Below are 11,722 nucleotides of genomic sequence, written 5' to 3'. Positions count from 1 at the left end.
ATTTCTACCCCAACTTCCTTTGACTTGTTAGCAATAAAAGGCAAATTTATATTCATGTATAGAATGGTCCCTCTATATGTCAGCAAAGAATATATATAACACCATTATTCATCCTATACAATGTTGAAAGATTGAATATATACGAAACAAATGACTATTGGGTGTGAAGCTTTCATTCTCATGGTGTTGAGGTTGACTAGTTTTGTTCCAATCCAATGACTTCGAAGTTAAATAGAATAGAATAGTTCAACACTTGAAAACCAGTGGCGCAGCATCAAAATAACGTGCATAACTGTATATCACGACATTGAGAAGACCAAATGATTAAATATAAATCTGTGTCACTTAATGGTTTTTGAACAAAAAATAATCTCCCAACTTGTTTCCTTCTATACACGCTTGTTTCCTTGTAGACAACATTTGATATGTATTGTCAAATATATGTCTATATCAAGTCAACTATGCATGCATCACAAAGATGCAACTATACATTATTTATTTATTTTTAAAATGACATAGCCAAATATATTAATAGCAAAAAAACCTTTAACTTAAACTAGACTATGTTTGGTAAGTCATAATTTTGAACTTATAATTTATAATTTTAATTTATATGCTCATATGACAATTTAAAATTGTTTGATAACAGTCTTTTTATCATAAATTTATAATTAATTTTATTAGTTTATAGTTTTTTTTCTAGACGATATTTCAAATACCTTTTAGTTTATAGTAATTTATAACTTATCATCTTTTTTTTCTCCATTTTTTATCCTTATTATTTTAACAATTTTATTTTTATCTTTTATAATTTATTTTAGTTTAAAATAAAATAAATATGTATTAAATATATTTTATATCATTTTACATTAGAAGTTAGTTGAACCGTTAATTTGACTTAACACTTCAATTAACTTATTAATTATTAGTCATCAATCATCTGCTATAAACTATAAATTATCAATTATCAGCCATCAGCAATGAACCATCAACTATAAACTAGTTTATCAGTTACCTGCTCTTTCTTTTATCAAACATAATCTTAATTTTTGAAATTAATGCTTGAATTCATATCTGATCCGATAAAGAGTGAAAAAAGATAACTCAACTACTATATATATTAGTTGAGTGATTTTAATTTTAAATGATGATATTTATTAATATTTATATATTAATATAAATAAATTATTAATATTTATAAATTAATAATTTTTTTATAAAAAAATTATACTCAATAATAAGGTCCAAAGTAAAATTTGATAGAAGGTCTTGTCGAAGCTAATAATAATAATAATAATAATAATAATAATAATAATAATATAAATAATAATAATAATAATAATTAAATTTTCAAAATATATTAAGTTATTGTAATTTTATTTAAATGTTATGGTTCAACTATTTGAAATGCAAAGTTATTTATTAATTACTATAATTGAATTTATTTACCTTTTTTTAAAATTAATAATAAAGTCAATATATTTAATTATTATTGAAAATTTGTTGATCTTAAATAAATTTTCATTAATTTGATAAACTTCTTTATGTTGAAGTAAGGATGAAGGGAATCGTTAAGAATATTCTAAACAATTTATACATTAAGAATAGAAGCAAGTCTTCTATATTATTTAAATATATTAATTGGTGTATGTTTTTTAAATCAATAATTTAGGTAAAGAGAAACTTGAGAGGGAGACAAAATACAATTTGAAAGGCATTGCTATTGACCTTTTCTTGTTATATAAATGATATTGCACGAGTTGCTCTCATTTAGGTATGGTCCATTATGCTTTAAAATTATATAAACGTTGGAGCTTGCATTATATGAAACATTGTTATAGGGTTGCAATATTTTTTATCATATGCAATATTGCATTATGTAAAAGATGAAGCATCAATGGTAGGTTGTCAAACAATATTTGTTACATTTTACTATTTTAAAAAAAATTAAAAAATTGATATATAAAAAATAGTGATAATTTTAGTCTATTATTATCCATTAATTATTTATATGTTTTATATTCATAAATATAAATTAACCATATTAACTTAGATATAGAACACATATTATTATTTAAATGATATAACTAAGAAATAAATAATTAAAATCACATTAAGAATTAAAAGTAACAAATTTCAGACTCTATGACGTATTTGAGAACTGACATAAATTAAGAATCGATGTTTAATGAAGTTATTCTGATTGAAAAGACTTCGTTAAAGAGATGTGTCTGAGTTGAGGTATTTGATCGACCATCTTAAACGAACCTAACATACAAGGTGTTAGACCAACTCAACAATATAAATTGATTTAAGTCAGTTATAATCACAGATTGTGTCTGAGCCGAGGTATTTGATCAACTCACGTAAACGAGCTTCATCATCATACGTCCAACAACAAACCCACCGTCCAACAACCAATCTCACACCAACCACACCCAACAACAATGTCAAACCACCCAAATTCAACGACTAAACTCACAACGTCACCATACCATATACACCTAACCACCAAACACTCAACCTCACAACCAATTCACGTCACACACTCAAACACAAAAGTAAGAGCATGACCCATACCACCAACAACCATATGCAACCACCACATCGGTCTATAGCCCTAATAATTCATACGATTCCACCCCATCCCACCATAGCCTCCCACAAATTAACACTCAAACATCACACTGCCAAATCACCACCACTATATGACTTTCTTACACCACAAGAACCATTTTTTCGTTTCTAAAACGATTCAATGTCCCAATTCAACCAACATACCGTCCACACATAACCCAACCACAGTGACCCAACTACGACAACATGGGCATCAAACTCAATTATGGTAGCGCCATTAGCAGCAACCCCCGACTCTTGAGGATAAATGATTGAAAATATGTCAAATACGTCAGACCCCTCGTACCAATCACCTTTCTACAAGCCAATACTCAAAGACCCCAAACACCTTAGGAAAATCGTGGGAGACCTCGAAGGCATGCAAATACGCCGAGAGGTGGAATCAGGGAACGTTTCGATCGGATAGGTCATTAATTTTCTATTCAATTGTGTATTTAAATTTTATGAAATAGTATTTTGAATTAGTTTTGATTTTCTTTTTTATTTAAATTTTTTAATTATAATTTAAAAAAAAAAAGCAAAAGAAATGAGTAATCACTGCATATGACACATGTTCCTAGTGGATGCATGCACGTGACACATGCAGTGACATGATGCACATGCAATCGTCACTCCTAATGGTGTATGTGTAACAAAACAATGCATGCCTTAACTCTCGTGACTACTCCTCTTATCTTGTGTCAAAAACATGGTTAATTTAGTAAATAAATTAAAAATACGGTTATTTTTGTATAAAATTTTAAAAAATAGTTATTTTAAAAAAATCTATTTTTTTTTTCAAATATGACAATAAATTATAAGATTAAAAATTAGGAAGTTTGAAAATAAAAGTTTGGATATAGAAGTTTCATCCACAAAGAGGCATTGCAAATAGAAAGATTTTACTCCTATAATTGTTCCTTCGCTCTTAATTTTTTTATAAAATGTCAATTTTTTTTAAATTAAGAAATTTTCACCTTTTGATAAATTTTTCAAATAATTTTTAAATTTTGAAAAAGTATTACCCACAACCTAACTTTGACTAAATTCGAGTTCTCAACAAACAAGATTAAATTAAGTTTAAGCTCTTAATAGTAATGAAATTGTCTATAAGATATAATACAATTGACAAGATTTTAGAATTTAATTTCGAGATCATGTAAGAAATGGTATTCATGTCTTTGTTTTATGAAAACCCACCAATTCTAGAATGGTATTCTTTCTACCCAAACCATAAATAATAATCGATAATCTTATTTATAAATTAAAAAGACTCACAAGTACAAAAGATTAAAACGTGAGAAACTTTTTAAAAATTTGGTTTAGACCAAGGTCAAGTCGTAGTTATTATTTTTTCAAAAATTCCTTTTTAATATACTTCAATGTATAATTTTAATCACTATAACATAAATTTATTTTACAAATGATCTAATAACTAAATTTACCTACGACAACATAGATTTCTCACGAATAAACTGTAGATAAATTAAAAAAAATCATTTTTACAAATTATTTGATAAATAATATAAAAATTAGAGTTATACAGTAAATAGTTTTAAATTTACTCAAAAAAAAAATTACAGGTAAATTTTTAAAATGTTTTTTTAAAATATTTAGAATTACTCGTAAAAGTACAATTATAGAAATTAGTGCATATTTAAACATGATGAGCCCATGTATGATTGTAGTAGGCCTAACTGTAAGTCCACACTCAAAATCAATGTTCTAATTAATCCAATGTTCCATCAAAACAAATTGGTTTTCATACCGTCAAATTGAACCTATGCCCCCAAATATAAACTACTCCAAAAATGCTGCCTTCAAAATATTAATGATCTAAGATTTTTTTTAATTATTAGAAGTTTACACAAATAAAACACCTGCTATGAATATTCATATTAGATGTCAATTTTCATATATAATAAATATAATATGAAATAGTTGAACAATTCAGTTCTCTGTAAATATATTTTAATTTTTTTTATTTAGTTTTTCTATTAATATCTTTTGGTGTCTTGAACATGCGGATCCGTGACCTATCTATATCTATGTATTATAGTTTATTATTAGCTTTTTTTTAAGTTTTTAAACACAATTCCGAGTGGTCGTATCTATATATAATTTATTGTTACTTATTTTTTTTGAAAGTTTTTAAATTTTCGGTGTGTTTTTAAATTGGAATTTTTATGTTTGAAAAGATCCAATCAACAATTGAAGAATAAAAATTAATTTATTGTGGTGAAAAAATATCTAATTAAAGATAAATTTTATACAAGACAAGAAAAAAAGTATGAAGTGTAGTAAAATTGATTAGTAGTGATGGGTTTCTTTAATTGATATATGTAAGGGGCCAAACTTTTTTTTTCTATATTCTTTTTGGATCAAGACTTTAGATTCGCTCTCTATTTTGTTGGGTCTGCCTCAGTTTTTTATTAGCGTAGACATTAATATGAATTTTATCATTTTTAGATTTTATGAGTATTAGAATTGTAATACTCGCTTCACCTTAATTTTAATTTTTTGAGATGCAATTCAAGATTTTAAATTTGTACCCTCTTATGCTCACTTTGTTCCAATATTTTTTATGAGCTTTTACAAAGTGAACTTTAACTAGTCGGCATGTCTATTAGCTATCCTTAATTATAAGTATTTTTTTTCTAAAATATATTTTCAAGAAGTTTGAATTCAATGATAGTTAAGGCGTATGTGGGAAAAAGGAAAAAGTAAAAAATTCTCCATGTATTTTCAAAAGGGCTACTACGGACGGACGTAGCACATGCTACGGGCTATAGCAGCAAAACCCTACATGTCCCTGTTTTTTATAGTGCCCATACAAATTCCAGGGGCCTGCTATGGGCATCCGTAGCAGCTGCTACGAGCCGTAGCTGGTAAGCGAGAGATTTCCCGATTTGTTTCATTTTCCTTCTTTTCAAGACTGTTTTGAGATCTTTGCATCTTCTGATTTTGTCCAATTTCTGATTGTAATGAGGATTGAACTGTGAGATTTATTCAACCTTTAGAACTTTCCTTACAACTAATAGTTTTGTGAGTTTTAGGAATTCGGTTTTTATTCTCGTTTTACGTATTTTATTTCATTGTATTGCTTTGTACCCAAATCTCAATTGGAGCACTGGATCTATCTCAATTCAAGTGGGTTTCTTCTTTTCCAGGTTGTTTTCACTCTTATTTGCAATTGGTAATTTGTGATTTTACCGTTAATCATGTTTTTTATTGCGATAATTGCTCTGATTGTATTGTTCTTCACCAAGAGTGAGTTGTTCACTAGAGACTAAATGTCAAGAGAACTAACTCATGACCATTTGTATGATTCTTCACTAATCGATTATGAGAATTTTAAATATGAGATTACTTTAAAACCTGAGTATTTCATTCCAACGCTTGTACGAAAGTAAATGATTCTCAAGTACTGTCATACCCCAAAATTTGCCCTACCTCCTCATTCAATTCATTTGCCATATGATTTTGTTCATTTGCTTACATTTGTATATTCGCTCATGCATTTAGGTCATTCATCGATATTTATACATTTTAATAAATTTAGGCCAAAGGTTTGGTAATAATGAATTTAATCAGTTTAAGTGGATTTTTGAGGTGGATAGTATTCGGTAATTATTCGGGATTATATCCCATATTACTTGTGGTGTGAATCATCTCTTTATTTGAGATTCATGGTTAGCAGGGGGATTAGAATGATTATTACTTAATTCAAAAGATTGCTTGAATTCATAGAAGAGGGCAAATTTAGAATAAAGAAAGTATTTCATTCATCTATTGGAAATTCATGATACAATGCATATTTCTTGATATACAAATCAAAAGAATGGATTATAAGGAAAGAGGATAAAAAATTACATCTTTTGGGAACAATTGACTTTTTGGTCAAACAGTTGACTTTTGGTCAACCATTGACCATTGACTCGATTTCGTCTCCTGAATTTAAGTAGACCTATTCCACAAGAATTTGATCAAAGGATTCATAATTGTTCATAAAAAATGACTTATGTCATGATTATGTCAATTGCTAATTTCCAAGAAATTCTATCTTCCATCAAGTTTAACTTCCATGGCTTGTTCTTCACTTTCCAATGTTGCTTCAAGGTCATTCTTCCACTACAATGCTCATATTTCTACAAGGAAGAAGGTATACCCAGTTAGACATTCATATGATGAGGTTAAATCATCAAAAATTCATGGAAAAGTCATGCAAAACTCAAGGACACTTAGAAAAGTTCTGCGCTATGTGGAAAATTCAATACTTATTTTTTCAACACTTTCCAACATTGTTTCAGGCTCAAAAATTCAGAATTTGATCCATTATTTTACACCATTCAAAAGTTCTTATTTTCAATACAAAATCATTTCTCAAAAGAACTTAAAGTCATGAGATAATTCACAAAAAGTTCAAGGCAAAAATGGTGAGAAACCAAAGGCAAAAGCATCTAAGTTCAAGTTAATTACTAGTGACCTTTTGCCTTATATCCTAACTTGGCACTTCTTCAAAATTACAACACTTCTATCTCTAACTACCTCATTCCTCACAAAACCCTCAATTACCCAATTAAACCTTAACTACCAAACTTACACAAAAACTATCAAACAAACACAAATCTCAACTTTCATTTTCCATTCAATCCTAACCATTCTTAACAATCAATCTGAGGGTTGAAAATGGTGATCCACAACTAAAGACTAAATTAATTACTAACCATTACTAAACTCATTACTGGGATCACTATCCAAGGGCGTTCATTCACTTGCCAAGCCTATATAAACATGTCATCTATCACAACTTTGGGAGTTAACTAACATAACTACTTGAATCATCTTTTTTCCCACTATTTTTTCTCAAGTTCTCTCTCTTTTCTTCACTCCCTCACTATTATCAAAGTTCATATTCATCACCATTTAGAACTTCACGTTGAAGTTATAAATTTGGTGTAACTTAGCCACAATCCAATTTCAACAAATCGTTAAGTAAGTTTCAACAAGATGCATCAACAATCAACATCCAAAGTTCATCAATTCAAGTTTATTCATCAACATTCTACATTCAAGATTCATATTATATATTCATTCATCATAAAAAATAATCATCAAGCTTGGAAGTTAATTGGATTAATGAAGCTTATTATTGAAGTATTTCGAGTTTCTCTTCGACACTATGATTTTCAACACTAACTGGAGCAAACCTCTACTCCGTTGGTAATCCTTCATCTCTTCCACACCTTTGCCATAAATTATTGAATGTTTTTTTTTGTTGATTAATTTAAGCCACTGTTGTGAATAACTTATTAGGTTAATCACTTATTTTGGCATAAGATACATAAACATAAAAATAGTGATTAATTAATTCTTAACTATTAGTAACATGTGAATACATTACTAGAAGAAAAATTTCGTCACGATTCCGAATATGTGATTATTTTTTTACAAATCATTATAATGAATGCGAATCGATCGATTCTTTATACACTTTCTTCTTCACTTTTTTTCCCGATTATTCAAAATTTATGGCTCATTTATAAAATTTGATTGCATATTTGGATTCCTTGCGAAAAAACGTGACCAGTAATATATAATTTGCATATTGTTTATTTGATTTGATAATTTTGGAAGAATAAATTCAAGAAGCTATGAACAATTGAAGAACATTGATGAATAAACCCATAAGTTATAGTATGCTGACACGTGTCCCCATTTTTTTCTTTTTTGAATAGTGCCACGTGGTGCATTGTTATTGAGTATGAGTAAGAGAATAAGACAAAAAATGCTACAAGACAAATGAACAAATCCTATATACGCAGGTGCAGCGTTCGCATACCATCATTGACCATGTTTTATTGACCAGACTGAGCATTTTTCTTGCGCCTTATTGGGCCTTTTCTTGCTTCTCAGCACCCCTTCTATTTGGCCAGAACCCCTGTCATACGGTGAACTGACTTTTTGTGTTTTTGCTTTGGAAAGCAAATGTCGCGGATAGCAAGAGTCGCCACCGACTTTTCTTTTATCCAATAAGGAAAGGTGGAAAAGAACAGGAAAGACCTTAATTAGATTTTGGGTTCGGGAGGTACATTATACAAAGGGAAGGTGTTAGCACCCTTTGTATCCATGGTTATCCATGGGCTCTTAATTGCTTGATCACTTACGTTTGTCTGGAAAAAGTGGTTGTGAATTGCTTAAAAATGTTTTGAAAAGAGAGTTTAACTTTGTAATGATTCTTGTACAAATGTATACAAAGTATTTATCTCGTTTAATTTTGAAAGCGATTTAGAAAAATATAACTTGGCAATGATTCTAGTACGAATGTATACCAAGTGGTAATTTTCTAGTAATTGCAGAGTGTGAAGTATGAAAAATGTTTTAGGTTGTGAGCCAGCAATTAAGAGTTATGCCTACCCGAGGTCTTTATAGGCATTTCCTATCCTTATGAGGGTAAAACTGTCCTTACTATTGAGGAGTAAGTAGTTTTATCCCTTGGATGTAAAAGGGTCATCGTAGGGTCATCGATTGGTCATTAAAGGCAACATTTGTAAGGATACCTTAGCATTCGAAGGGACGATCATCATTTAACCGTAGGCTACAACGAAGGGTCATCGAGGGACAAAATCATGTATTCGAAGGCAACATCCGAGGGACTATGATTTATTTTCTAGGGACATGATGATTTAACCGAAGGGTCTTTGCTAAGTGTATCCCCACATTCGCGGGACATGACCATAATACCGTAATATCGTAAGGCAACAAAGAGAGGTCCAAGATCACATATTCAAAGGCAATCAATTAGGTAGTTGTAATCAATTAGGTAATTAGGTCCATATTATAATCAATTAAGTAATTAGGATGAATCTCCACATTAGAATCAATTAAGTAATTAGGATGAATCTCCACATTAAAATTAATTAAGTAATTAGGATGAATCTCCACAAGGGTATCCCACAAATAAAGTGGAATACCTAACAAGCTACCTTCTCCGGGAGTATGTGAACCCTTACAAAACTCAGCAAACAATGTCAGAATACCAAATCGGGGTGCAATCGAGAATTGCACCGAACAAAAGGAACACAGCGGTAGGACAGAATAGAACAGAACAGAAAAATCACAGAATAAAACAGATCCGATAAACGTAGAACAGAACAGAAAAATCAGCGACTGTCACGTTCGCTCCTGCCTCGCCTAGCGAAGGCTTAGCGAACGCTCGCTACATGCTCGCTTAGCGATGGGCTAGGGAGCGGCTGCGGGTTCTGGTTTTGATAACAGTACAATTTCAGCAAGCTTCACACCCTATGGCATCCATTACAGAGATTACATGGTTAAACATTCAAGATATTCATAATACGTAATTTCATATGCAAAACTTAAGATATTTTTATAAATTCAATCATAATGCCACATGCCTATTAAGAACATAAAGCGGTAATAGTAGTGCAAACCTATTTGCAATTGAATTGCAACCTTGAATGGGCAAGTCGGATTAAGTTGGGCGGATATAACCTTGGTGCAGATGAGTTTCCTTCAGGGTCTCCTTTAGGGTTGCTCTGAATTCTCTGGGTTAGCCTCCAAGGTTTGTTGTGCCTTCTTTCTATCTCCGGTTTTCGTTCCGTTTTCGTTCTCCCTTTTTCTCACTGAAGTTGTGGTATTTATAATGCTCTTTTTATGACCTAATGGGCTCAGAATGAAGCCCAGAATTTTCTGGTATTCGCAAGCTTCGCTAGGCGAGTGGCGTAGCGAAGGGTTCGCTAGGCAAAGGAATTGCTCGCCTAGCGAGCAAACCAGTTTAGGCCATTTTCTGGATTTTGTCATCTGTGTGCTGGGTCCTTGTTCTTTTAAGATCAATGCCTTGAAAAGTAAGTTGGAGTGCCTTAGAAATGCCTTATAATTATAACGGGCAAATTTTGGGGTATGACAGCTGCCCCTGTTCAATATTCTTGAATCGAGAGAGTTAGAATGGTGTGTACGCCATTCGTGGTCTGGAGGTGGAAGATTATTGAACACTAGAATGCCCCAAAAATTTGCACTTGTTAATCAGAGGTTATTCCTGATGGAGATGGGCTTAAAGATGCCATCCGGGAGGTTTGATGATGAAAGATCAGAATGGATCATACGCTGTTGGGAATAAAGGATCAGAATGGACCATATGCTAGATCGTGTCTGAGTAGCAGAATGAACCGTCTATTAGACTGCCTCGGGAGAGGTAAAGATCGGAATAGATCGTACGCTAGATCGTATCCGAGTAACAGAATGAGTTATCCATTAGGCGGGTGACCTCGCTGGGGATGAAAGATCAGAATGGATCGTACGCTAGATCGTATCTGAGTTGCAGAATGAGCCGTACGTTAGGCTGTATCTGACGAAATAAGGATCAGAATGGATCGTACGTTAGATTGTATCTGAGTTGCAGAATGAGCCGTACGTTAGGTTGTATCGGAAGAAAGTAGTCGTACGCTAGACTACACCTCGGAATATACCGTACGTTAGGTAGTATCTGAGGGATGAAGATCCAAATGGGTCGTACGTTAGACCGTATTGGAGTTGCAGAATGAGCCGTACGTTAGGCCGTATCTGAAGAAGAAAGTAGTCGTACGCTAGACTACACCCCGGAATGTACCGTACGCTAGGCAGTATCTGAGGATTTGAGGATCAGAATGGATCGTACGTTAGATCGTATCTGAGTTGCAGAATGAGCCATACGTTAGGCTGTATCTGAAGAAGAAAGTAGTCGTACGCTAGACTACACCCCGGAATGTACCGTACGCTAGGCAGTATCTGAGGATTTGAGGATCAGAATGGATCGTACGTTAGATCGTATCTGAGTTGAAGGAGTCATATGTTGAGCTGAATCAGAATGAACCGTACGCTAGGCCATATCTGATAGTATATGTTGTATTTGCAATGAATAACTGGGGTGGGCTTAAAGATGCCACCATCAGAGTGCCTGTCGGAATAAATGTCCATATGGATTGTATCTGAGAGATATAATTAAATCTCGAATGTACTTGATAAAGATGTCCGTCTGAATGGACCTTTGTTTTGACTGTACTAGGAGGATAATTAACCTGAAAAATAAAGTTAGCTTGATGCCATGTCA

The sequence above is a fragment of the Lathyrus oleraceus genome, chromosome 4 (assembly GCF_024323335.1).
Source record: "Lathyrus oleraceus cultivar Zhongwan6 chromosome 4, CAAS_Psat_ZW6_1.0, whole genome shotgun sequence".
Taxonomy (NCBI): Eukaryota; Viridiplantae; Streptophyta; class Magnoliopsida; order Fabales; family Fabaceae; genus Lathyrus; species Lathyrus oleraceus.
Note: the sequence above shows the minus strand (reverse complement) of the source record.